Here is a 13,195-nt window from a genome sequence, read left to right on the forward strand (position 1 = left end):
TTCTGGTGGTTGGGTGACGAATGCCTGTGTGCTTTGGTGCCCATGCATTTGGTCTCCAATGTAGGGATTAGTTTGTGCTCTGCTTCCTTGTTTTGCCTGCACTTCTGACTCTTGCAGTCCTTGGGTTTGAGATCCCCTGGCTGGATCCTGACCCTTGGTTCTTTTAGGGGATCCCCCTGCTGGTGTTGTTGGGGAATGACTTGTCATTGCTCTTACATTCTGGCCTGGACCTCTTCCTTGCTCCGGGCGGTGGTTGCAGACTTCTTCGTCTGCTGTGCCCTTTTTCACATGCTCTTTCTGCCTCCAGGGAGGCTGTTATGTTAGTTACAGGCTTGCTTGCAGTATCTGCGCTCTATTCTTTCATTCCATGACTTGGTGCCTTAGTGCCTGGCACTATTCTGAATGGTGCTGTTCCTCACCTTTCCTTTTTTTTCCTTCTGTATAGTTGGGTTTTCACACACTGTTCCAGTACTCTCACAGTTTTGTTTGTGATGGCTCCGCTTTGTGGCGCGGAAAAGTCCTCTGAAGAAAACTGACGTAGGCACACCGGGGTGGAACTTATGTATCCTCGCTGACGTCCGGGCGGAGTCACGTGTTGCCGTCCCCCCGGTGCGCAGAGATGCTGTGGCAGAAAAGTTTTCTTGGTCCAGTCTCATGCCTGGGGATAATTCTACGTTAAGGAATCTGCGGCTAGAATCTTCTCTATCAGATACATTGTTACTGAAGGTAAGTAATTCCTACATTTACACTGAGTTTGTGCTTTGCTCTGGACGAAAGAAATGGTGTATATTACTTGGATGTAGAAAATGGATTTTAGGAATTCACTTAAATTAGGAGAAAGTTTGTCAAAAGTTTTCTTCAGGCTTGCTGTCTAGGGCTACCTGGATCCGTTCTTCTTAAGGTGGTGGGAAATAATAAAGGTATCTGAAATGTTCCTTGATAACAAGAATGTGTCTTGCTCCATGGAATAAAGTATAAACCTTATTACATCCATCTATGTGTGTTAACCAGGCATTCAGATATTGACCATTAGGTAAAGATAGCCCCTCTGCCACCCCCTCTCCACCCCCAATCCCCCAGCACCCCAGGTCATTTTTAGTACTCGCCTTGCAAATGTGGTGCATGCGCTGCTTTGCCTTGGCGAGACTATTGTTGTCAGTTTGGTGAGCGAAGGGAGACAAACCATGTGCACGCACGGACAGGCGAAGTGCACACGCATAGCGTCTCCTCTCTGCCTCACACTCTCCCACTGCGCGCTCACACACTCCCACCGCGCCCTTCTTGTATATGTTCGACCACAAACTCCGCATTATAAGAGCACCTGTAATCATTTTTGCTTGTTTCAAAGTGCAGTACGTGTGGGTCTACGCACTCAGAAGGTACTTTTTAAAATGTGCAGTTAGCGCGTTTACTCATGTAGCAGAGGCAATCCGCGTACTGCAGAAATTATCAGCTCACAAGGATGTGGAGATACTTGTCTCAATATGGCATCAGACATTTCTACTACAGGCATCCAGTTTCTCTTACGTTGTGCTGAAAGAGCCGTGTTATCATGGATGCTATGCAAAATAACAAAGAGCATGATTACCATGAATTGGATACTTTCCAGTAAAATAACGTTACCAGAACAGTCCATGGCATTTGGATGTTAAGAAATGCATTGTACGCAGAACAATTTCCCGATCAAGAGATAAATGTCCTGGTAGGGGAACCATGGCTTCTTCTATTATTGGTAAAGTTTTGTATAGCCAGAACATGACCCTAGAGGGTATCCGAGCGCTTCACAGTGGGATGCAACACATGAGAGGGGAGGGGGGAATTGTGGAAGAATCATAGCAATAGACATAATACCAATAGTTAAATGATGAAGATGGATGGAAGATTAAGATGTGTAATCAGTCATCAAAAGCCTGCCTGCCATTTTCTGTAGCACTGGTCTGTTGAGGATAATCTAGAAAAGCTAATTGGGTCTCTTGGTCAAACGGTGTGGGTTATAGGAGAGGGGTGAATCAGTTCTAAATACCAAACCTGCATTATCCAAGAGGATAGTCAATACTGTGGTTAGTATGAACTTGTTGATCACCCCAAGTAATTGTTCGGAAAGAGTAAAAGCAAAGCATTGATCTGAATCCGGTTATCAAACCTGCACTTCCAAAATATGATTTCTCCAGTGAAGTTCCGAGGTGTATTTTTAACCATGTGAAAGTCTGTGCTAGGTATCCAGCAGAGCTATACACTTCTGCATCCCTAACATGCCCAGTCTTTAATTAAGCTATTCGGATGCAAAGAAGAGAGTGAAGCATGGTGGTGCCAAAGGTTTCAAAGGAGAGGTCAGCTTTTAAAATCCTTTCAGGGTCACCCCGATCAAAGATCTCACATCGGAGATTGGGCCAGGCTTAATTGACCTAGTGAATAAACATTTACACCTGATGGTATCAACCCCTCGGGCTGTGGGAGCAGAAAAATTAGGAGATGTCCAGCAGGAAGGTTTTTCCAGTAAAGACAGTTCAGTCTAAGGAAGAACTAGCTTTACCTACTTGGAAGCTTCTGTCCACCTCAATGCCTTCTCCAATTCCCGAGGAATTCACCCTCCCTTCATTTTGGGATCATTTTAAAGAGGGCACATTTGATACCTGGGGATAACAAAAGTGGAAGGAAGACTGTGAGACAAATCTTATAAGGAAGGAACCTTAAATACTCCAGTAGTTCAGGCGTATGAAACCTTAGCAGTCAGACATTTTCTTCTCTGCATTTTTAAGTTTCACAACTTTCAAAATGGACTCTTGTACTTTAAATAGCACGCCACTTCTGAAGTAAATGACGGCTGCAAATGATTAGTAAAGTGTGGGAGGGTCATCCATCCCAGTCCTCCTGTACGCGGATGACGCCGTCCTACTTGCTCGCACAGGCACGGGCTTACAAAGACTGCTAGACCACTTTGGCTCCTTTATGGAAGCCTTGGATTTAAAAATTAATACATCAAAATCCCACGTCATGTTAACTGGTCCACGCAAGAAAGGTATGAAGATCAAAACTTTTAGATGTAATGAAACCCCAATCTCCAGGGTACCTTTTTTCTGTTACTTAGGTGTTACCTTTCATGAAAGAGGGACCTGGGGGCCTCAGTTGAAACTCTAAGGCAATGGGGTTGTAAGATCCACCACAGGACTCATGAACTTTTCTAAAAGACTTGGCTCGAGACCCATGGAGGCTATGATTCGCATTTATAAATCAAAATGTTTAGCAATTGCATCCAATGGGGCCGATATTTGGGGCTATGTACCATCACCAGGCATTCAAACCATAGAAAATAACTTTATACGATCTCTTTTGTCACTCCCAAAGTCATCCCCTACAATTTCAATCCATTGTGAAGTGGGCCTAGGATATATTACTGATCTCCTAAAAATGACCCCCCTGTTACGATGGGTTAAAACCTGGACATACGAGGAGATTACGCTGAATCACCTCATACTTAAAGACTGTATGGCCTTGGACAAAGCGGATAGTATACCCTGGCTTGCGTATGTTAGAGCGGCATGCGTAAGGCTGGGGCGTCCAGACATGTATTTATCACCACAGGGCCTCAGGAAAGAGGATGTAGGGTGGGTTAAGTTACATTTCCGAAACCTGTTGGAGGCAGAAAGGGAGGAGGTTGAACTCAGTAAACCAATGGTGAGATCAATATACCAATTATCAATCTCCCCAGTCATGGAACCTTATTTAAAATATGTGACTAAACCATACCATCGTTTTCTTTTACTTAGGTTTAGGTTCAATCTCATTCACCTTGTGCTTGGTGCCTACACAAAGTGGGGGACCCCAGAAAACACCCCACCCTGCACCTGTGACAGTTTTTTAACACAGGACACGCTTCATCTAGTGATGTTTTGTGAACATTATTTGGTGGCCCGAAAAAAAATTCTATACCCAATCTTGAAAGATCTCAACTTTGTCCAGGTGAGGCCTGCACTTCTACATTTGCAAATGCTTAACTCTGTGCAGGTCACATATAGTGTAGCCAGATTTTTGGTAGCGGCAGCTCGAATAAATAAATTAAGACTCACCCAGACGACCAATTAACTAGGTCGATAATCTTTCAACTACTCTTTGGGAAAATGTATTATGAGTAGTGGGAGACAGGGTTGGCCTCTTTTTCTATACTGTTTAGTATTTACTCTTTGTATCAAAGATTTTAAATTGTTTAAAGAATGAACGAGTGAATTGCAATCATGTGTATATTTGTATATCTGTAAATTTTACTTGTATAATGTATGTAGGTTTAATAATGAATTGTGTACTGCTTTTATGGTTTTAATTAACCGAAATAAAGATATTTGACTGACTGACTGATTAGTAAAGTGTGTATTCATCTTGTCCACCTGTAACCACCTTTTCCGGGAAGAACCGCGGAAAAACTGAATCTAAGACGACGATAAAGCAAGTGATTGACAATAAACAAATTAAAATGTGAAATTTAAAAAAAGTTGCATCACGTAAATCAGGCTCACAACTAGCTCTGACATAAAATAATGACTACCAATAAAACTAGATACATTAAAAACTCAAAGGAAATAGGTTTAAACCTCACAGTAAGTTAGCTGACATTATATGGTGTGGTGCCAAAAAAACAAAACATGAAAAACCTTTTGATTGCAGGCACCTAAACAAAATGTTTAAAGCAAAGTAATGTGCTCTGCAATTGGCCTCCTATTTGTCCATGTATTTCACCTGGAAGTCAGGATCTCTACTCCAAGTTTTTTTTTTAAAGCAAGGCAGAAGCAAATTAAATACGTATCACTGGAGTGGATTAGGTCTCGCCTGCGCCAGTGCGCATGCGCTGCTCTATGAGGCTTATTGTAAGGACTTCCAACTCCCAGAGCTTTCCCTCGTGTTTTTTTTTTTACTGCCACTCATTTGATTGGCCATTGCGTAAGGCTTCCACAAATGAAAGTATGCAAATGGCCAAAGGCTTGCATATGTCCGGCCTTATCTTTCAATGTCCCCTCCCATAGCCTATGTGTCTCTGGAGCGAGCAGCTGCGCCATATGTTACCAATTATCGCATCGCTCTTGTTTACATTTGCCTGTCTCGCTGTTGCGTTAATTGGAAACAGATGGTGTTCACTTTTGCAGCCGTGCGTTTCTTTTTTAAAGATGCTCCCTCCCCTCCCCAATTCATGGCCGGCCGCTGCCCTTTATGCTAGGTAAGACATTTACATTTGTTGGTTTCTCTTTAAATAACCATGTGCCTTTCTATAGTTTTGCACAGCGTGGTACTCCTGCACACGGTATGTTGCATCTAGACTGGCACCTGCGCTTCATACATGCTTGCACTTCTAAATTAGTTTCTTTAAGTGACCGTGCGCCTTTGTGTTACACAGTGCTGCACTCCTGCATGCTATACTACTTCACAACTGGCCACCCACTTCATACTTGGTAACACTTTTAAATTAGTTGCTTTAAACGACAGCACGCCTTTGTTTTGACCTGTGCAGCACTCTTGCATGCTATGCTACTTCACAGCTGGCCATCCTGCATCATACTTGTTAACATTAGTTGCTTTAAACAACACCTCACCTTTATTTTGCACAGCGCAGCACTCATGCCCACGCTATGCTTTGGTGAACGCAGCAAGCTGTGCTTTATCAGCAAAACATGGAAACCGTGCGGTTTTCATTTGTTTTATTTGCAGCGACTACAAGCTCTCCTGCTTAATAACCCGCCCTATTTTCCAGACTCAAGTGCGGCGAACAATAATAGACGGATGCTTTTTCTTTTAAAGATACTCCCTCCCCACTTTTTGGCTGTCGGCGCACTTCAAGCTTGGTTAAACTTTCCAATTAGTTGCTTTATCTTAAATCAACTGCACGCCTTAACTTTTAATCACTGGCACAATCTTAAGTGCGGGACGGCGCTCTTTCGAAAACACTCTCTCCCGGGTTTACGGTCGGCCGCAGCACTACATGCTTAGTGATTAAAGTGATGTGCACTACACTGATCGGTATTACCTGCAGAATCGACAAAAAGATGGTGAACACGTTGCTGTAGTAACGTTCTCACACACTGTTCCACATTCACCTTTGTTTTTCATGGCGTGGCACTCATGCAAGCGCTATAGAGTACGGACCTTAATCCTGTCCCGCCCAGTCACTGCCTGTAGTTTCGCAACTACGACCACTGAAAAAAGTGAGATCAGTGCTTACACAGCCACACCTACATGCTCTATACACCAGGGTCTTCTTGTCACCTCCCCGTCCGTCTGTGGGTTAATACATATGTACATCACTGCTCCAGTTTCAAGAAGATGTATGTCTCCTTTATGCTGAAGTTAAAAACATTTACATTGCCACACTAATAACTTTAACTCTAAAAAATGTGAGACCTATTGCATTGCAAATGCTTGTTTCACTATGAGGTGGATGTGACTCATCAGTATCGATCTGGAATTTTAACTTGTTTCGTTGATATAACTGTTTCTGGATACACATGTTGGAGAAGAGCAGAACTAATGCGGTAAGCTGTGTGCAGTTGATTTGACTTGTATAGATGAACTTCATAGCGGAAGAACGGGTAAAATGTTATTTCTGTGTGAGTGTTTAGAGTAGGGTGAAATGGGTTGACTGTCTCTTATGCCCTGAAATGTCAATGATTTTTAAAATTGCTGTTTAGCCATGATATAACATAAAAGGCTTGTGATCTTACTGCACCTTCCCTCTCCATGTTAAGGAACGTTGCCTCCATTCACCTATGCAGCATTACGTTTGCTAGTGGTTAATAAGATTTGAAAGTTTTAGGGGTGTTGCTGAATTTGGTTTGAGTCTTTTTAAAACCTTCTTTTGCTGATGAGTAGTATGGATTGTTTTTCAGTTTAGAAACTCTGCCCTGTACCTATTCATTGTTTCAAATAGTGGTTTTATTCATGCTTGATTGAGAGTCTGGCGAATGAGAGGGCATTAGACAGATGTATGCTATGTATGTATGTATGTATGTATAGACAGATGCCAAGGATATTGAGATGCATGCCCCAGACTAGATGTGTGCCTTTAAGATGGCGTATGAGCGATAGGAGGCTGATACCTGGGGTGAGCTAGTTCAGTGCATTTACTATAGTAGTTAGATGTTCCCGACATAAATTTACAAATAGTTTTATTTGTATGCTAGTATATGCATAATGCATCAGAGAGGATAGCACACATTTGTCATGTGCACCTCACAATGACTTAATATTCCTTAGTGTAGACCATGTGTTGGTTTGGTATGAATTTTGATGCAGGGAATTTATTGGTAAAGAGGATTTTGAAACAATTCCAAACTGCTTTGGAGTGCTCTGAGAACATCGCTTTTAGAGGTAGTTTGATTAAATGAGCTGGAGGTCAAATAATTATTGCCAAACCTGCATTCTGCAGTAAGTGAATCTTTATTATTGTCCTTGAAAATCAATGTAAGAACAAATAAAAGGGAGCAGAATGTTGAAAACAAAGGGAGTAGGAAAATATAGAGATACCTGCGGAGAGAGCTATCCTGTGATTAGGTGGATTTGGCAATTCGTTTTTAGGAGGTCGAAAAGCTTTTATTTTGTTCTGGTGGAAATTTGTGATGGTATTTATTTTGTGGTTCATGCTTGGATACCTTTTTAAATTTGGTTGAAGTCATTTCTTGCTCATCGAATCCATTTGTAGACCGATTTCTTTAGACTGTGGATGGCCTCTGTTGCACCCTTTCCAATCTATTAATTCGTTGGTATGGTTCGGTTTTGTCACTTATCTGTTTTGTACATTTTAAAGATATTTAGGGAGGGCTGTTGGACGGAAGGAGGAAAGGTCGGGTCTTTATTGCATTGCAAATTATGGCATATCCTACAGTATTCTTTTGGAAACAAAGCATAGGGTGTTATCCACATTGGTGTTGCAAACCGTGAGAAGTTTCTAATGGCTATATTGGAAGAGTTGGGACATTCTTCAGTGCTTTAAAAATATAATTTTGTAGTTGGGGCGAAATTCAGTAGGTATTTGTATCTGCTTGTTTCTAATTGGCATCGCATGCATTAGTACTCATACCTGGTGTGAATTCTGGTTTGTGGTACATTGATAAATTCTTCTTGTAGGGTAGGAAATCTAGACCCCACCACTCCATGTCAGTAAAAAAAAGTGTGATCCATAAGATTTCCTACTGCAGTCATTCAATGTGAACTCTGATTTTTATTCTTGTACAGTGGCTTTAAAGGAACTGATTAGTGTACCTAAACAAATCCATTTGTGCGGGCACATTAAAATGGATCTGTTAATTTCAGGTTACAATCTATAGTTAGCAGATTTACATATATAAGTCATGGGAACATATTGATTTTGTGAACATAGTTTTCTCCCTTCCATTTTAATCTTCCATTTTGCTGTGGCTTTACAGTTGTCAGGGGTAATTTGTCACACCTGAATGAGTTCATACAGTATTTTCTTGTGGCTTAAGAATGCCTCTAGGCATAGAGTGTCACCATTTGATATTTGCTGGTATCATAACAGTGCCTACCGGGGTTGGGCTTCTGTTGCTTCTTGGTATGAATGCCTTCTCAGTCCAGACTTACAACCCCCAGAACTATGCTTCCAAATTAAATAAGATTCATCAAACGGCCATCTAGAAAAATCTGGTTCTTCCAAAATCCGCTTTTTAATGGACTTTCAGGCAATAAGTCATACTGATTTGTCTATGCAACATGAGGAGCTTTACTTTTGCGTACTCCTCCATGCATAAGAGGCTGCAACATGCCGCTGTGCCAAGTCTGAAGCACTTCTAAGGGTCTCATGGATGGTACCCAAACACACCTCTTGGAGGACACTAACCTTGTTGAAGACCATGGTTGTTGATCATAGTGATTGACAGTTTCTGCAAGGGTTCAGCACGTGATAAGCAGGTTTGAGGGTTTGTGGTAAATTCTAATTACCCATGCTTAATTTATGCAGTAAAGTTCAATAAGAATAACTCAGAATAATAAGAGGCAAAATCCGTGATATTTGAGGTTTCTCAAAAAGGGTTTTATTCCTTAAAAAGGAATTGGGTATTTGGCTCGAGCCAAGGTGGCATACCATTCCGTCACCACATAGGTTCGGGAAGGGACTGACAGACAATACTTTATTGACAATCATTCATATATATAGTCAATGCATTACATTAAAGGCATATGCAGAAGGCGTAACAGCTGAGAAGAGAGATAAGAATGCTCATACGTAACAGAAAAGGCGTTGCAATAGGCGTGCATGAAGGCGTGTACTAGAAACGTCATTTAACATGATGTCACAAGTAGGTGGATCCATAAGAGAATCCTGCAGTGTCAGCAGAAATACATGGCAGAGATGCGCGCGCAGCAGCATGACGTGTGATTGACGTGTAACTGGAGGGTGAAGGGGACTTAACATTTAGCCCTACAAGTGGAGACATAAGTCTGGGATGTCCGATCAACCTAATCCCAAATCGTATCTAATATCTCATGTTTAAGGAACTGTATTATCTGGAAGGAAAAGGTCTCTCGGACAGAGGCATTCTATACTGACTGTGAGTGCGTGTATAAGCGTCTACGTGTCTGCATGAGATGCGAGGGGGCATGGGCCTACCATGGCAACGGGAGCTATGAATTACTTGCACGGAGACAGTAAGGCCGGGCCCTTTGCTCTGCAGCTGGGAGGATGTTTACTTGAACTACGAGACAGGAATGTATTTTCGAGGAGCGGAGCAGATAATTCGAAGGTTGAATACAGTCTTGGCAGGCAACAGGCTGAGCCAAGCGCCGTGAGCCGCGCAAGGAGTAAGGCAGAGGTCACAGGTACAGAAGCAGCCCAGGCTGAGGCGTTCAGAGTCAGAAGGCAAGAAAAGGCTCGATGGCAGAATTCAGGGCCTACTTCGCCAGAGCTGAAAAACGTGTAAAGTACACCACAAAAAGACGTTGGCATGGCATACTTAGGAACGGAATATTCAACCCGTTCATGGCGGATCTGAAAGAGGACATGTTAACGTTGGACGCAAATGTATTTGCGTCTTCATAGCTGGCACAGGAGGGAAGTTACATGCACTTCAAGCTGGTACATGGAGACGGTGGGGTACACGTTAGGGAACATTTCTTGACCATAAAATTTATATTTCCTCATTCCCTCCTTGTTCCCTACGGACCCTTCATGATATATCGATTCTCATGAATCGATCAATCTGTTCACGTAACATCATTTGCTCTTCTTTCTTCTTTTCGCGTTTTGAATGGGAACTTGAATGTGGAATGCATGATGTGGCGCACAAGCCGCAAATCGCTGGCCCACATTGTAGACATAGGCAGCAACTGAATACTATGAGAAGGGCAATGCCTAGGAAGGATAGGATCTTCCATCCCCAAGTGGTCAATGTTGTCCAGAACCAACCGGACCAAGTCCAGGTGCCTGGATTCTGATGTATCAAACTTGCAATTTTATGAAGACGTGTAATAGCTTTATATACTGTTGGCGCGTTTTCTGGAATGAAAACACAGCAACTTGACCCGATGACCTTACAAGCTCCACCCCTATCTGCTAGGATGACGTCAATGACAAGACGATTTTGAAGAACAACAACCCGCATCGCAGACTGCTCCTCTGTTAAGTTGCCTAGAGCGGAAGTAGTTTCATTCACTACTGCTTCAAGGGTTCTAGTTAATTTACGTATCAGTTTACTATTAAAGACAGCACCTAAGTAGGGGAAGAAACCTTTATTGAAGTCTGTGTATTGTTCCCATGCCGTTTCAGTGTAATCGACAATCGGGAGATCCCTTCGAAGTCTATTGTTTACCAGATTGGTATTTCTGTGATAATCAGGAGGGGCTAGGAAAACAGGTGGCAGAAGGAATGCAATGTAACAGGTACCATCCCAATCTGGAGGTAAGCGTATGTATGCGGTATGGCCGCAAACAAAATAGGAATGACGTGTAGCTCTGAATGTAGACTTGCCTTGATCACTGAATTCGACCACAGTAGTGCACTTACTATGACCTAAATGTACTGAACTATTCTTTCGGACACATAATTCACCTGTGACTGGTAATACTGACATAGCAGGTAGAACTGGTGCAGCTTCGGATTCGACAGTTAGAATCATGAGGTTAATTGTATAATTACCTAATCCATATACTTCATTTTCTAGATCAGTTCCTGTCCTAGTGGGAAGTCCCTTCTTGTCAGGGTAGCAGGCTTTAAGCAGGACTAAGTTCAGGTTTCCCCAAACCCAATTTCCTTCATATACAGCAATATCAGAATCTAAGGAATTAATCAATCTAAACCATGCGCCACATGAGCCATTGTGAGTGAACGGGTACGGAAAGAGGGGCAGAACTCCCTTGTATTTCTGGTAGGGAGGGAGTCGGCCACATATCCAACAGTTTGTAGCGTTATTAGTCTGATGGGAGTGATGTAACATACTAATGAATGTGTTGTTGCGCAGCGCAAGTCTGTAAGACAGTTCATGTGGAGGTAATTCACTAAAAGAATGTTCGGCAGTGACGTTATAAGCAGGTTGTGCACGCTTGAAAATAGGGTAGTAGATAGGCAATAAGATACTAGCAGCAATAATCAAAAGACTTAGGAAAAACATAATCAATAATGTCACTATACAGTGACTACGAAGTGATTTACAATATGCACGTTTCTTGAGTTGTCTCTGTCTATCTCTCTCTCTATCTCGATCTAGGGGGTACATGTCAGAAACTAATTTAACCGATTCACCTAGGGGAGGACTTAAACAATTAAACTGTCTGACTTGCTAGACCGTAACTTTAGTCTGTATTCCTCGGAGGCGGTTTTCTCAACCAAAGGGAGTTTTGAATCAGTCTGTGTAGGAGGGCAGGGCTTAGAGTCCAAGTCCGAAGGGAGTCCGTGAAACTTCTTTACGTGGCTCGAATGTAGCCACCCTTTTCTGCCCTCAACTTTAATCGCGGTCCTCGTCGTCAGAAGAACCAATTTCGGGGTTTGCCAGCGGGGCTCCAGTGGACTTCTCCGGTCGAAGTTGCGAATGAAGACAAAATCCCCAGGGACCACTTCGTGAGGCTTCACCTCGGTGTTGTCGGGAAAGGCTGCAGCTACCTGTGAACGACAAGATTGTAGTGCAGACATCAAGGAGGCAAGGTAATCTGTCAGCATAATACAGTCAACATCTGTGATTTTGCGAGGTATAGGCGTCCCCCACATATTCGGTGGCCTACCAAAGACCACTTCATACGGGGATAGCCCGATTCGAGAATGCGCCACCATCCTCATATAGAAAAGGGCAACTGGCAAAGCGACTATCCAGTCAACACCTTTCTCTCTACAGATTTTTGAAAGTCGGATTTTTAGAGTCTGATTATGGCGCTCCACGAGACCTGCTGCCTCGGGATGCCGGACACAGTGGAATTTCCACTGATAACCTAACAGGAGTGTAATATGTTTCACAAGCTCGGATGAGAATGGCTGACCGTTATCTGAGTACACGATACGGGGCAAACCATACCGTGGGAAGAATTCACGAACCAGCTGTTTGGCAGTGGTCGGAGCAGTGTAATCTGGGACTGGGTATGCTTCTGTCCATCGGGAAAGTGCACATACGACTACGAGGACATATTTGAAACCTCGACAACATTCCATCTGGATATAATCCATCTGGAGGACTTCAAAAGGGTGGTCGGGAGGCTGAAATCCACCTTGCTCTACGGGAATGCTTTTACCTGGATTAAACTGACAACAAATCATGCAAGTACGCACTTTTTGTTTGGCTGCTGCTCGTAAGTTTTTATTGGACCATATGTGTTGAATACTGTCTAGCATGGCTTTTTCTCCTAGATGCGCTGGACTATGTATCGTGTTAATGATGACCTGAACCATAGAGTCGGGGAGAAACCATGTAGATTTTCCCTTCGTCATCCATCCCTGATCTGTTTGGATCCCTCCTAGTTCGGTCCACTTCTTGATTTCCTCTGGTGTGGCATGTGTCTGTATGTCAATTACATCATCTGCGGGATCCCTGACTGTCATGCAGTGTGTCGGTGTCGGTACTACAATCTTTGTCAGGTCAGTTACATGAGTTCGATTTTGAGCAGTTTGCTTAGCTGTTCGGTCTGCCAGATCGTTACCCTGGGAGATCGTGTCGGTGACTTTTGTATGTGCCTTACATTTCATGATAGAGATTGCAGTAGGCAGATGTATTGCATCTAA

At 42.9% G+C, this 13,195-nt stretch overlaps 1 protein-coding gene across 6 annotated transcripts in view; it reads left to right on the forward strand.

Annotated features, from left to right (window-relative positions):
- Positions 1-13,195, forward strand: part of NF1 (neurofibromin 1) — a 2,008,692-nt gene that overhangs the window by 171,143 nt on the left and 1,824,354 nt on the right. The gene's annotated exons all lie outside the window — the stretch shown is intronic.

Source organism: Lissotriton vulgaris, chromosome 2_1, assembly GCF_964263255.1.
Source record: "Lissotriton vulgaris chromosome 2_1, aLisVul1.2, whole genome shotgun sequence".
In the NCBI taxonomy this organism is placed as follows: Eukaryota; Metazoa; Chordata; class Amphibia; order Caudata; family Salamandridae; genus Lissotriton; species Lissotriton vulgaris.